This window comes from Podarcis filfolensis, assembly GCF_964270895.1.
Source record: "Podarcis filfolensis genome assembly, chromosome: 4".
NCBI classification, from domain to species: domain Eukaryota; kingdom Metazoa; phylum Chordata; class Lepidosauria; order Squamata; family Lacertidae; genus Podarcis; species Podarcis filfolensis.
The window spans coordinates 101,472,849-101,488,215 of NC_139607.1; the positions used below are offsets into that span (position 1 = coordinate 101,472,849).

Genomic DNA, 15,367 nt, shown 5'->3' on the forward strand with positions numbered 1-15,367 from the left:
CAACCAATCTGGCTTTGTGTCTGACAACCTTGCCATTCTGGTCTGTCTTGGCCTTGAAGACCCATTTGCTGCCAACCAGTCTCATCCCTGGGACTACCGGTACCAGCTCCCAAGTTTGGTTCCTATTCAAGGAATCAACTTCAGCCTTCATGGCATTAAGCCAAGGCTCAGCATCTTTAGAGGTTAACTCCTGAACCTCTTTGAAGCTTGAAGGTTCCCACACCTTCTCTGAGCTACTAAGAACAGCAGTTGCCGTCTTAGCAAACTCATCTGCAAATCTCTTTGGAGGTTTGCCTTTTGTCGCCCTTTCAGACCTGCGAACCAGACGCAAGTCTTCTGGACTCATCTCCTCCTTCTTAGGAGAAAAGTGACCAATGGTGAACAGTGGTTCTTCCAGTTCATTGTCAGACTCATCAGATGGTCTGACTGAGGCCTTTGCCCTCTTGTAGTCTGCTGTGTCATCACTGTCACTGACAGCAGCAGCAGCGCCGCCCACTGAACTGGAATCCGAACTCTGATCATCATCATCATCACCATCATCATCATCCTCAGCTTCCTCAGCATGATCTGCTTTCTTCACATCACCTTCATCCTCCTCTGGGTAACACTGGAAAATTCCCACATTTCCCCCCCACATAGGATTGTACTCAACACTCCTTGTGAACTTTATGGATTTAGAGTTAGTCATCCATACCCTGTATGCACCTTTTTCGTACCCCATGAACAAACCATGTGCCCCACGCTTCCCAAGCTTGTTGCTTTGTGGGGTGTGTACCCACATGTCAGAACCAAAGATTCTCATGTGCTTGACGTTAGGTTTGTTGCCAAACATCTTCTCATAGGGAGTACAACCAATAGGTGATGACAGTCTCCTGTTAAAAGAATAAACAAAATTCACCAAAGCCTCCCCCCCAGAACTTCTCAGGGAGATTGGCATCATGCAACAAGGTTTTCATTCCTTGCAGCAACGTTTGATTTGCTCACTCCGCAAGCCCATTCATCCATGGCGATCTAGGCGTTGACAAGTCATGCTGGATTCCCTTCTCAGCCAGGAAAGCTTCAAACTGCTGAGAAGTGAACTCCCCGCCCCGATCAGTAAACAGACAGCCAATACGTTTACCGTGAGCATTCTCCAACCAAGCACAGAATGCCTTGAACCTAGGAAACGCTTGCGATTTCTGCTCGAGCATAAACACATGAATGTACCTGGAAAAAGAATCAATTAGAACCATGAAGTACCTTGCTCCTCCCAAAGAGGGTGCAAGAGGACCTACCAGGTCTATGTGCACTAGCTGGTAGGGTTTGGAAGCCTGCCTGCTAGACTCCTTGCCTTTCGGAGCAACCTTCACCTTGTTCTCTGCACAAGATACACATTTCATGTGAAACTTACAGGGTTTGATGTTCAAACCCTCAACCATCTCTGGCATCTTGGCCAGCGCTTGCCAAGACAGGTGACCAAATCTTCGATGTGCATCGTGAATGCATCCTGCATGAAGAACCTTGTTAGTTTGTGCAACACAACAAGAATCAACATCAGATATAACAGCATTGTCATCATAAGTTAGACAGAACAAACCATCCATCAACTTTGCATGCAAAATGTCCTCTTTGCCTTTTCTGATGACACAGACGGTCCTCTTGAAGGAAACCTCAAAACCACGCCCAGTCAGCTGTGGGACACTAAGCAAATTGTCCGCAGCTCCTGGAACAAAGAGTACATTTCTGATGGTAGTATGCAGACTTGCAAGTTTCACAGTCCCAACTCCTGCAATTTGCAAAGTCCTTCCATCAGCCAGGTGGATCTCACCATCTTGAGGTGTGAAGGAGATAAACAGGTGGCGGTCCTTCGCAAGATGGCGACTGGCCCCAGAGTCAACAATAAACCTGGCCTTGGCCTTTGGAGCAGCTTTTGCAGCAAACAAAAACTTGTTTTCCACCAGCGTGGGCTTTTGCAGCTTGCCCCCCTGCTCCTGGCCATCAGGCGTGCCTTTTGCCTTTGGTGAAGCTGTGCCAGCTAACAAAGCCTTGTTTTCCACTGGCGTGGTTTCTTCACCCTCCCTCTGCTTCGGGCCATCTGCAGGCATCTTGCTCTGTTTACCTCTGGCCTTCCGGTGATGACCTTGGTTCTCACGAGAAACAGAGCTCTCAGCTGCCGACTCCTTGGCTCCCCCTGGAGGCTGGAATGCTGCCTGGGATGACGTTACAGTCTGCTCCCCCTGCAGCTTGCAACCGGTGCCCTCAGCATCCCTGCATTCACTCGCATTCTGGGAAACAACCAGGACCTCCGATGCATTCATACTCTGGGCTGGGACGATTGGCAGATGGGCTTTTTTCAAAGCATCCCACATGTCACGTGCCGTGAGATTTCCAGCAAGCGTTTTTATATCCTCCAGAGAGACAGATAAGACTATTATGTCTATGGCCCTCGAATTCTGGGCCTCCCATTTCTCTGTCCGAGGAACTGGAGTGGCTTCAGACACAGTATGCCAGACTCCAAACTGACGCAGCAAACTCTCACACCATTTTGCCCAGGTCTGATAATTGTGCCGATTTAACTTCGGGCACTCAGTGGCCTCAGAAGCTTGGAAAATCTCCATTCCAGCTTTTTACGTGAGCCTTTATGCCTTCAAAGACGTCTTATCTCGGCAGCCCATTAATCACGATGCCTCTGGCTCGGCTCCCAGGCCAATTAGACCAGCCGGACTTCAAAGACGTATTCCGCGGCAAACAGAAAAGCCTCTGCTTTCACTTTTCCAACACATACCTCAGCAGTCTGTCGCTGTCTTACTCTCCTGTAAGTGCCGTGAATCCGGGCCCGAAACCTGTTGTTGGGATACTGCCAGGGAGATAAAGTCCATCTGAGCCCCCAAGCTCGGTGCCGGACGATCCATCGACCTCCCGTAGTCAGGCAATATCAGCAATCAGCGGCAGGAAGCCTCAAGAAAAGATAGCCACATTCTTGGACTTGTGCACACTCTATCAGCAGAATTCACACAGCAAAAGATGCACAGCAGGAGAGCATATTTATAGTTTATTCAGCGTTGGTCAGAACAAAGAAACCATGACCGCCTGCTCCGGCTGCTCAGGCAAACAGCGGAAAATGAAAGGAACTGACAACATAAACATCCTGTGAGACAGGAAATACGCAGGCTGTGACACAAACATCCTGCTCCCTTTTAAGGTGGAACGGAAATATCCTAACAGGGAATGCCCCATTAGCAATGATGAGGTCAAGACTTATTTGTAAAAAAAGCCAGGCAGAATCCGGCATAGTTGATTTGGCAATCTTTCGAATGTCTACGTGGGGGTGGGTTTAGAAAGAGGGCGTTATTTTCCTTTAGATCTCTTAATATTGGGAATTTTATTTCCAGGCTATCATCATTTGAGCCTATTCTGGCATTCATATCTCCCATTAGGTAAAAAGGCGATCCAGGGTGCCTAATTTGTAGGGAATAAAGGAAACTATGGAATTTACGCCATGTGCTCTCTATCTGTGTTTGCACTGTATATGGTGGGATATAAGCTGAAACAAGAATGATACCCTTGGATTCTAGATGCAAAGTGATCCCCAGTGCCAGCTGCTCGAAAACTGAGCACTCAGTAACTTGTGACGCCAATTGAGTGGAAACCAGAATTACTAGGCCCCCCTCGGTCGTCCCCTTCCGAGCGGTTTAGAGGCCTTGATTTCATAAGCGTCGTAACCGTCGAGAACTATGTTGTCAGTTGCCCAAGTTTCCTGCAGCATTATTATGTCAAACCCCGTTATATATTCACGAAATGGACAGACAGTGGTCCGTGAGTATTTCCGCATAGAGCGGTGCCCCCTCAGATGGTAGTTCATGAGCGCTCATCTCAGCATTCTCCGCTGGGTGATCTTCACCCATTAATGCATCCCCACCTACCTGGGAATGAGTTCTGTTTGGTGCAGTGAGTTCTGAATTCTGTGCTCTTACAAAATCATCCATTTTCCTCTGCTTGCTCTTCTGTGGGCTCACTTGTGGAGATGAGGCCGGTCGTTTCTTTTTCATAGGCATTTCCCAGAGATAGAGCGGCTGCTAATTTCTGTTGTAAATCAAGGAAGCCCACGATAGGCGTCTAATCTCCACTCCTGCAGAGCCGGAGCTAATTAAGGCTTTCTCCGGAACTTTCCAGACTTTCTTTAAAGCTTTTAGCTCATGCCCTTGGCTCAAGCATTGTAAATTAATAGCTGCCAAATAACAAAGATAAAATACTGAGGCTGATAAAAGCTAATAAAAAGTGATAAAAATAATAAAAACAGCATCAACTGATGCGGAGCTGAAGTCGACGCTACCACTAACGCCGCCGCCATTTTGGAATGATATATATTAAATATATATAAATGCTTCAGTATCTGGGAAAAGATCACCTGCGGAACACTTCAGTTTGGGCTCAAATATTTCGTTTATGCATTTTGGAGCATTTATATTCCCATTAATGACGCAAATTCTGCCCACACCTTTGGCTGCCATACAACCCCAGATCATCACACTATCTGGGTGTTTCACGGTCGGTGTAATGCAAGTAGGATGTAAATCTTCTCTGATTCTTCTCCTCTTATCCGATTAAAGAAAGAAACTCACGTATTTCATGCCATCACTACCAAGCAAGGTAGTGTCCCATTGTTCCGCTGTCCAGTTAACACAGGTTTAATCTTTCCAACCTTTGCTTGAGAGATAACAATGGCTTTCCCCTTAGAATTCTAACATTTAGACCAGTCCTTGCACTCATCTTCCCATTACATTGCACCATATCGTCTTGTATACACCCAGATGATTTTTTTCTGTCATGTAGGCACAGTCTCTCCATTCTTCAACCGTCACTTGCCTTTGTGCACCTTTTCCTGTTAGAGGGGGATTTTCCACTGGTGGCAGATGACAGAAACTGTGACACCACAAGACTGGTGTAAAACCAAATTAAATAAAGGTTTTATTAGCTTGTTGGTGTTTTTCCTGCAGGCAGGTTCAAACTGCAGCTTTTCTCCCTTTGTAGTGATGGCCAGCTGTACCCAATTTACCCAGAGCTTACAGAAACTGTTCTTAAAGGTACAAACATCTTTACTGTTTCTATGCAGAATGTTTCTTTCCCAACATTTCCTGCCTTTACCAGTCTGATTTTGTAGTGACTGAGTCTCCTTATACCTCTTCAAAAATATAGAAAGGCCAGCTTTGGTTTAGTTTTTCCCAATCTTTCATCTAATTTCTTCATAACTGTAGCCTTGTTCACGTAATAGTACAATTTTACATCGCATTCTGGGTGACCAGTCAACTCTTTGTGTCATTTTTTAAATTTGATTATGTTTTTCAACCTCACTAAATGACCAACTTGATAGCAATCACATAAGACACTGACAAAAGTCAACGTAAGCAAGTAGTGCTTCCTTTTCCTGGTTATTTGGCTATATGGTTTGATAGAATATGGGTAATTGAAAAAACTTCGTTGGATTGCATTCTTGATTGCATTCTTGATCAAATTATCTTTCCATTGATATATAAATTTATAATATTACTCCAAAAGAAGAACGACACTTTTTTCCAAGTCTTCCACAATTTTGACCACTACTTTAAATCAAACAAAGCAACATTCAACAACGCATCAGAATCTCATAATAAATATGTTGGTTAATGACAAACAACACAGGTAATGAACACACCCCCAACTCCCTTGAGTTCTTCTCCATTTGCTCCTGAGGCACTAATCCCTTTTTGTCTCCATTGCAGATTGTGATGAATCAGAAATTGAGAACAAAGGTGACCACGAAAAAATCCCCAGGGAGGAGAAGCCACATAAAAATTTGGAGTGTGGAGAAAGCTGCAGTCAAAACTCCCATTCCACTTCCCATCAACAAAATCTCATTGGAAATAAAGTCTATCAGTGTGCGGAATGTGGAAAGAGCTTCAGGAACAGCTCCTCTCTCACTTCCCATCAAAGAATTCATACAGGGGAGAAACCCTATCAGTGTGTGGAATGTGGAAAGAGCTTCACTGAAAGCTCCAAACTCACTTCCCATCAAAGAATTCATACAGGGGAGAAACCCTATCAGTGTGTGGAATGTGGAAAGAGCTTCAGGAAGAGCTCCCATCTCACTTCCCATCAAAGAATTCATACAGGGGAGAAACCCTATCAGTGTGTGGAATGTGGAAAGAGCTTCACTGAAAGCTCCTCTCTCATTTCCCATCAAAGAATTCATACAGGGGAGAAACCCTATCAGTGTGTGGAATGTGGAAAGAGCTTCACAGATAGCTCCTCTCTCACTTCCCATCACAGAATTCATACAGGGGAGAAACCCTATCAGTGTGTGGAATGTGGAAAGAGCTTCACTGATAGCTCCAGTTTCACTAGGCATCAGAGAATTCATACAGGGGAGAAACCCTATCAGTGTGTGGAATGTGGAAAGACCTTCAATCAGAGCTCCGATCTCACTAAGCATCAAAGAATTCATACAGGGGAGAAACCCTATCAGTGTGTGGAATGTGAAAAGAGCTTCAGGAATAGCTCCCATCTCACTTCCCATCAAAGAATTCATACAGGGGAGAAACCCTATCAGTGTGTGGAATGTGGAAAGAGCTTCAGTAGGAGGTCCAATTTCACTTCCCATCAAAGAATTCATACAGGGGCGAAACCCTATCAGTGTGTGGAATGTGGAAAGAGTTTCAGGAAGAGCTCCTCTCTCACTTCCCATCAAAGAATCCATACAAAGATTGGAAAAACCAGTATACAGCTTTAGCAGCCAGGCAAATCCACACCTTTTTAACCAGGCCTTTTTCTTATTGACATCTAATACTATTTTAACATGTGATGTTTTGTGTTTTTATGTTGTGTTTTTATATTCTAAGCATTCTGAGACATGTGGGTGTATGAATACAGCCACTCTTAAATTCCTAGGCGTCTTTGCCCCCCCATAAAATATTTGAGGAGGCCACCCCCCAGCTTTTCTTTGTGTATTTTTCAAATGCAACCTTTTATTCTTCCGCTACTTGCCATACAGTTTTGCTATTTGCCCTTTTAAGAAATTTTTAAAAACCGCACAAAGGTCATGAGAAAAACAAAATACAAGAAAATACAAATGTGGACAGGTCCCATCTTTGTGGGCCAAACGCAAAAGTTGCTTTAAAGGAGGCTTTCCCAAACTTGGGTCCCCAGCAGCTCCCGGGACGATAGTTTCCATCATCCCTTCCCACTGGTCCTGCTAGCTAGGGATGATGGGAGTTGTAGTCCAAAAACAGCTGGAGACCCAAGTTTGCTTTAAAGGGAAAGTAGGCTGGCCCTGTTATTCCCTCTGCTGGCCAAAAGCACTGCCCCAGAATCTGAACCACCCCCAGTACTCCTAATTGGAATTTATAGAGCGCAAAACTGAAGTTTGATCGGCACTTCAACCACTAGGGAGCTTCTAGGTGCTTTCTGCGCCACCTAGAGTACCCACAGAATTGTGGCTTCTACTGGCAACACACACAGGAGAACAAATGAAAGACAAACCTGGAAAGGGCCATACCAAATGGACATCCGGTGTGAAGAGGTCACTTTACCCTCTGCTGAACAATGCCATAGGTAGAGGAGATGAAATGCTAAAAGTGTTCTCCGGGGCAAGGGGAGCTGCTGAGAAATTGAACTACGGGCGCAAAATACTACTTTTTAAAAAAGTCACTGCCATTATAGACATTGCCATTCTAACGGTGTGCATGCACCATGTGATTGATAGTGCAAGGCGGGCCTTACCTGGCGCCCACCAATATTTTATTCAAGTCGACACCACTGGGTTGGGTGCTTTACAAATTAATTAAATAAATACATAAATCACTTCCTTTGCACATTTTCCAGCTTGCCAAGATCCTCATTTATGCTTTTTAAAATGTATCTGCCCATCTTGTGAAGATTTTACATTAGAAACATACAGGATGAAAGCCTGACTTTCTCAAAAACAATACAAGCCAGAGAAATGTCTCCTTTTCTTTTCTTTTCTTTTCTTTTCTTTTCTTTTCTTGGATGGAGTTATAAACTTTGTTGATCCGTGGACTGCTGTGGAAATTGTGTATTTTGATTTCAGTAAGGCTTTTGACAAAGTCCTCTGTGATATTTATGTGAGGAAGCTGGTAAAATGAGGCTGAATGAGGTACCGACCCCAAAGAGGACTCCTTCATGGTTCCTCCTCATCCTGGGGGAAAGTGACCAGAGGGGTGCTGCAGGGTTCTGTCCTGGGCCTGTTGTTGTTCAACGTCTCGATAAATGACATGGACGAAGGAACTGAGGGGATGCTCATCACATTTGCAGACAACACCAAACGGATCATGATGGCGCCCTCTCTCTTCTTCAGCAACAGACAGGGAGACAAAAAACAGTGCAAAAGCACAGCAGAGCGGAAGAGATAAGACTGACGTCCGTTCTTACACTTTCCAAGCCTAGGAAAGTAAACGGGCATGTGACATACTAGCCACATATCCAGCAATGGGAGGAGTGAATTGCTAACTCACCACACATGATTGCAGGTGATATAAGGAAAAAAACCTGCTCCTTTTTCCTTATGGGGTACCCAAGGGCCCATATACAGTCCTTTTGTAGGTTCTCTATCGGTAGGAGAAAATAACAGAGACCAACCAGAGAATATTGAGAAGCAAAGCAGCTAGTAAGCCTTTTGTTTATTAACTGTTGCAACAGGGTTCTCCCCCACACTCAGGAGAGAGGAGGAGGACCCCGAGCCATGCATGCAAGCCCTTGATAGAGACATTTTTAATTGCCTGCCCTGGAGTCCAAGACCACCCCCAGAAACATTACACATACATCACAGAAAAGGCAGTCTACAACAGAAATCTGAGTGCATTGTTTTTACCTTGAAAAAGGTAAGTCCAAGACCACCGCCAGAAACATCATACATACATCACAGAAAAGGCAGTCTACAAAAGAAATATGAGTGCATTGTTTTTACCTTGAGAAATATTTGAGGTGACTGAAAGAGTGAAAGAGTCAATATGGCTTTAGGGCTTTTCCTGTGGGTTTTGGACATGTGGTTTATATATCTATATATGTGTTTGATTGGTAAATTTAGATTTATATTTACTAAAAAAAATTATAACAATTCCCCCCTTTGGGGCTATATATTTTTTCTAAAAAATTGTTGCCCCACAAATAATAACCTGGTATGTTGTAAATGGATGCCTTCGTTTAAATCTTAAGAGACTTGCATGTCAGGCCTCTTAAAGCTGTTTGCAGATGTAGCAGTGCACATAGCTGGACATAGGATATCACATAAAAAATAACACATGTTGCATTTTGTTTCTAAATTACTTGTGGCATTCTAGCACTTTGGGAGAAACATTCTCAATAGTGGTCTCTGCTTTACACTTAGCGGGAAGGTCAAATAATGAGTGAAAAATGCAGTTTGTTTTGTTTCTGCCTTTTTTGTGTGTTCCCAGGTGTCAAAGCTAGCTCTCCTCTGGTCTCACACCTCCATCATATCACAGCAGCAACAATCCCTGGTGAATCCCTGTAGGGCTTTCATATTGACCATGTCACCTTGTAGTGGCACAGGTTTGGGCATTTCTTGAGAGAGATGTCTTTGCCTTGGCCTTTCTATGGGGTTTTTATTGTTATTATTATAGGCTCTGGTTTTGCACTCTTAAGGAAGGTGCTCAGTTGTTCCTAGGGGACCAAAAAGCTAATTGCAGCCTGGATACACTTGCCCAATTCCAACGGAGTGCAATAAGAATTTATATAGCCCCATGGCTCGCCGATGTGGAGTTCTGGTCCCACTTGGTGGCGGTGGTCGGCCTGGGCCTTGTACGCATCCTTGGCATGGTGCAGTTGCTCCATCAATAGTTGGTCCTGAGACTGGAGCTCCTGGAGCCAATCTGTCAGCAGATGCTGGCAGCACGTCCGGGAACAAACGCGAATGGTAACCATAAGTGGCCTGGAACAGGGTCTGCTGGGTGGAGGCGTTCACCGCATTGTTGTAAGCTGCCCATTCCCAAACTGCTGCCACCTTCCTGGGATCCATCTGCACCCCATCAGGGGAGAGTTGGTGACCGAGGAAGTCCACTGACCGCTGGTGGAACTTTCACTTGCTGAGCTTAGCATACAGGCGTTGCTCCCGCAAGCGTGGCAACATGGACCGGACATGACCCTCGTGGCGAGCTGGGTCGTGGGAGTAAATCAGAATGTCACCTAGGTACACCACCACATACTTATCTAGCAAGTCCTGGAACACATGGTTGATGTACTGTTGGAACACGGCAGGCGCATTGCACAACCCGAAAGGCATTACAAGGTATTCAAACTGTCCATACCGGGTCCCAAATGCTGTCTTCCACTCATCCCCGGCTCGGATCCTAATCAAATTGTAGGCCCCCCGAAGGTCCAGCTTGGTGAACATCTGCGCCCCTTGCACCTGTTTCAGCAACTCTGCAATAAGGGGCAAGCGATACCGGTCTGGTATGGTAATCTTATTCAGGACCCGGTAATCATGGCAGGGACAAAGCTCCCTACACTTCTTAACGAAGTGTACTGGAGCAGTGGTGGGCGTGGTATTGGGCCGAATGAACCCGCCCTCCAGGTTCTTGCGAAGGAAGTCCTGCAAGGCTTAGTCCTCTGGCTCCGTAAGAGAGTATAGGCAGCTCACAGGCAGGGGCACCCCGGGCTGGAGGTCTATGCCGCAGTTGAAAGACCAAGTGTTCCTTGAACACTTCTTGATACTCCTGATAATCAGCGGGGAGCATTGACGCAGCTTCCCCTGTGGGGGCGGCCACTAGCATCTCAGACCGAGCATGGGGACACGGGTTTGGGAAGCGCACAGTCTGATTGACCCAGTCGATCTGAACATTGTGAGACTCCAGCCAGTCCATCCCGAGCACCAGTGGAAACCGGGGCATGGTGGCAATGTCCAAGGTGCGCACCTCCCGGTGCTGCTGGTGACACAGGACCAAGGGCTGAGTCTCCTGAGTAACGGCACCCGAGCGCAGGAGCCGTCCGTCAATTGCCTCCACCTGTACTGGTTCTGGCTTGTCCTGGAGTGGCACCTGATGACGGGCAGCGAAGGCAGAGTCCATATAGTAGCGGGTTGCCCCTGAATCTACCAGAGTGTGGGTGAGAATCCAGGGCCCGCCAGGGGGTATAGACGCACCGGCACCATGAGGTGTTGCAATTCCGCCGGTGAGGGCCAATCATGCGATGTCTGGGACCCCAGGTAGCCTGGGCCATCGGCTACTGGGGTTGGCCATTTCCCTGTGGCCGGCGTTTTCTCGGGACAGGATTGGGCATAGTGTCCACTCCCGCCGCAGTAGAGACACAGCTTCCCCTCCAGACGCCGAGTCTTCTTTGAGGGGGAGAGGCGAGGCCGCGCTGCCCCGAGCTGCATTGGCTCCTCCAGCGACTTGGCTGTGGCCGTGGAACTGCTGGGAAGGACCGGAGCCGGGAGCCGGGAGTGCTGGCGATGGTCCTCCAACGGATCGTCTATCTGCAGTCTCCGTTGAATGAGGGTGTCCAGAGTGGTGGGGCGATCCATCATGGCCAGCTGGTCCAGTATCTCATCCGAAAGCCCCTTGAGATACTGGTCCTGAAGGGTGGAGTCATTCCAGAACAAGTCCTGTGCCAACGGCCGAAATTCTGTGGCGTAGGCGGCCACTATGCACTTGTCCTGTTTCAACTGCCAAATTGCCTGATTTGGCTTGACTCCCCTTGACTACACTTCTGAGTGTTGCCGAATGCGGTTTCCAGATGGTTGCAAAACGCTGTATAGTCTGTCAGCAAGGGAGAGTCTTGCCGGAGCAGCTGATCAGGAAGTGCATCTTGGTGCAGTCATCGGGGAAATTCCGGGCTTGCTTCTGAATATATAACTTGGTCTGGGGAAGAAACATGGGAAAGCTGGCCGGGGACCCATTGAATTTACCCGAGGCAAGGTCCAAGTCCAGTCCATGGTCAAAGGTGCAATGTGGAGGCAGTCCGTAGTAGCTGAAGCTGGGTGCAGGGCAGGGAGTTGGGTGAAGTTAGGAACAGGCTTGCAAGCAGGGAGCCAGGGCGGGTCAGGAGCTCAGGCAGGAACTAGCAACCAACAATGTTGCTTCTGCAACTTGGAACTGGGGCTGGCCGGCTTTTTTCTGCCCTGAGGCATAGGGTGGCCTCGATCCTCTGGTGACTCTCCTCTCTAACCCTGAGCCTCTGCAGCTCAGGAGAGGGTGGAGGGTTACCGGACCCAGAGGCAACCTCTGCTTTCTCTGACGGGGCTGAGAGTGGAGCACCTGCAGGCAATGGGTCCTCCATCACCTCAGGAGACAGAGCAGACTCAGCTGGAGCCTGCACCTGAGGATCCAGCACAGGTGAGGACCCTTCAGGCTCATGCCCCAGCCCTGGCTCAGCTGGTTCTGGAGCCGGGGTCTCCTGTGCAGGCTGGGATCCCTCAGGTTCAGCATCTAAGTCCGAATCCCAGGCCATCACACCTTGCCAACAATGTGGAACTGTAGTAGTCCCCAATTTGGACTTTATGAACATATGTGGAACAGAAATGTGCAGACATTTGGTCTTTATGAATGAACTGATTTATTGGGACTTCCATCTATATTATTGCACTTTATGTGTTGTTTATGTGCAAGATAAAATTTGATATTGTGATAAGAATATATAGAAGAGTATTGTTTATGGGAATGCACAGCCGGTTACCTCTTGTGTGTTTGTCCATTCCAGGAACAGCATTCCTGACCCAGATGTTCACAGGAAGTCCCTAAGATGATTTCCCTTTCAAACAGGATACATGAAGCTAGGCCAGTAGAGTCCTCCTCTCCGGCAGACAGACAACCCCTTCTTCTTCTTTTTATTAATGATTTTTATTGAAATTTACAATCACCAACCAACCCCCACCACCAAAACATGACATCTTATTACATGTATCCTACTTTGTGTTTCATAGATCCATTAGCTTCCGTCCTTCCCTTCCATCAGTTTTCCTATTCCATTCTATAGTTTAAATTTCTTTAATTATAAATTATACCATGACATGAGATTTGTTTCAATCCTTCCAATGTTTTCATATTTGTACAATGCTCACTTATATAAACCATAAATTTACACCATTCTTTTTGGTACTTTGTCTCCTCCTGATTGCGAATTCTGTGTGTCAATTTAGCCATCTCAGCATACTCAACCAACTTTATCTGCCATTCTCTTATCGTCGGCATCTCCTGTTGCTTCCACTTTAGAGCTATCAGAACTCTGTTGTTGCGTATAATCTTTGATCTATCTTTTTAATCCCTTCTCCCACCAAACCTAGCAAAAATTCTTCCGGCTTTTTGGGAAAACTGTACTTAAACATCTTTTTTAACTCGAGACTGGTTGATAATTGTCATTAAGAAGATTTATATTCTTTGCCGTCATCCAAATTCCCAGATACTTCCCCTCCCCCAAAGCCCCTCCCTCCCCCACTTCCCCATGGGGGTCTCCCACACCACCCATCACTCACCAGGATGGCTTTGGCCATCTCCTGCTTGGAACACTTCAGGGTTCGGAGCCCCCTGAGCTGAGCTGCCTGGCAGTTCTGGATCACCTCCGGCAGGTACAGCTGATCTTCCTCCAGCAGCTGAAAGGCAAAAGTCAGGCTGTCAGTTCCTCACGAAGGGAGTGCAGAGTGGGGGGCAAGGAGGGCAGGTCTGAGTCCCTGATCTGGTTCTCTCCAATACTCACCTGTGGGGGAGGGATGTGCAACCGCAGCACATCTGCAAAGAGAAGGACATGGGGACAGGTGAGTCCATCCCTGAGCACCTGGCAAGGCTATTCCAAGAGTTTTCTCCTGGATTCCAAGCCCTACTGCAGGGGAGTCTGACCAAACTGCGGGAGGCAGTGGAAGACAGGAGTGCCTGGCATGCTCTGGTCCATGGGGTCACAAAGAGTTGGACACAACTAAACGACTAAAGAACAACAACAACAACAACAACTAATAATAATAATAATAATAATAATTTATTTGTACTCCGCCCATCTGGCTGGGTTTCCCCAGCCACTCTAAGCGGCTTCCACAGCAACCAAAAATACACAAAAATGTCACACATTAAAAACTTTTCTGAACAGGGCTGCCTTAAGATGTCTTCTGAATGTCAGGTAGTTGTTTATCGCTTTGACATCTGATGGGAGGGCGTTCCACAGGGCGGGGGCCACTACCGAGAAGGCCCTCTGCCTGGTTCCCTGTAGCTTTGCTTCTCGCAATGAGGGAACCGCCTAAAGGCCCTTGGAGCTGGACCTCAGTGTCCGGGCAGAACAATGGGGGTGGAGACGCTCTTTTGGGTATGCTGGGCCGAGGCCGTTTAGGGCTTTAAAAGTCAACACCAACACTTTGAATTGTGCTCAGAAACGTAATGGGAGCCAATGTAGGTCTTTCAAGACCGGTGTTATACCTCAGCACGGCGCAAGGACTGACTGAGTTGGTGGTGAGATGCTTTCAGCCTCGAACACTTGGCGGGTTCTGAAATGGTCGTGCAGGCCAGATTCACGACCCTGGAGGGCTGGATTCGGCCTGCGGGACATAGTTTGAGGACCCCTGGCCTACACTGACTGGCAGCAGCTCCCCAGAGTTTCAGGCAGGGATTTTGTCCAGCCCTGGCAGGAGATGTCAGGGGTTGACCCTGGGACATTCTGCATGCCAAGCAGATGCTCAAGTGCTCCCGATATTTCCCTGCACTTTCAACGTTATACTATTAGCAACCGTGGAGATTCCACCTGCCTCTTTTGAAAGGAGAACACTCACCTGATTAATAATAATAATAATAATAATAATAATAATAATAATTATTTATACCCCACCCATATGGCTGGGTTCCCCAGCCACTCTGGACGGCTTCCAACAAAATATTAAAATACAATAATTCAGCAAATATTAAAAGCTTCCCTAAACATAATAACAACAACCATCCATTTCTGGAAAGGGAAATGGCATACTTTTGTATATTAGTATAAAAAGCTTGCATAAGAAGGTATTACTCATTTATGATGAGAATAGGATTTACTTATTTTGAACTTCGCTGGGTTCCTCCTTGGCAGCCAGTGCGATTCTTTCAGCAGGGCTAGAACTCAGGACCCGCTGCCTTGAGGGACATCTAAGAGCAGTTGGGCACAGATCGGACGGCCATCTGCCATGGATGCTTTAGCTGAGATTCCTGCATTGCTTCGGGTTGTAATAAAATAATAATAATAATAATAATAATAATAATAATAATAATAATAATAAATTTATATCCCGCCCATCTGGCTGGGTTTCCCCAGCCACTCTGGGCAGCTTCCAATAAAACACTAAATTACAATAACCTATTAAACATTAAAAGCTTCCCTCAACAGGGCTGCCTGTTTAGGGAACTAGACCCGGCCCCCTCTTGCTTCGGGT

The 15,367-nt window shown here is 46.7% G+C and overlaps 2 protein-coding genes across 2 annotated transcripts in view; both read left to right on the plus strand.

Moving 5' to 3' along the window:
• LOC310760688 (uncharacterized protein) overlaps positions 1-15,367 on the plus strand; it is a 278,926-nt gene that overhangs the window by 91,914 nt on the left and 171,645 nt on the right. The window lies entirely within an intron of this gene.
• Positions 1-15,367, plus strand: part of LOC310760713 (uncharacterized protein) — a 122,358-nt gene that overhangs the window by 89,976 nt on the left and 17,015 nt on the right. The window lies entirely within an intron of this gene.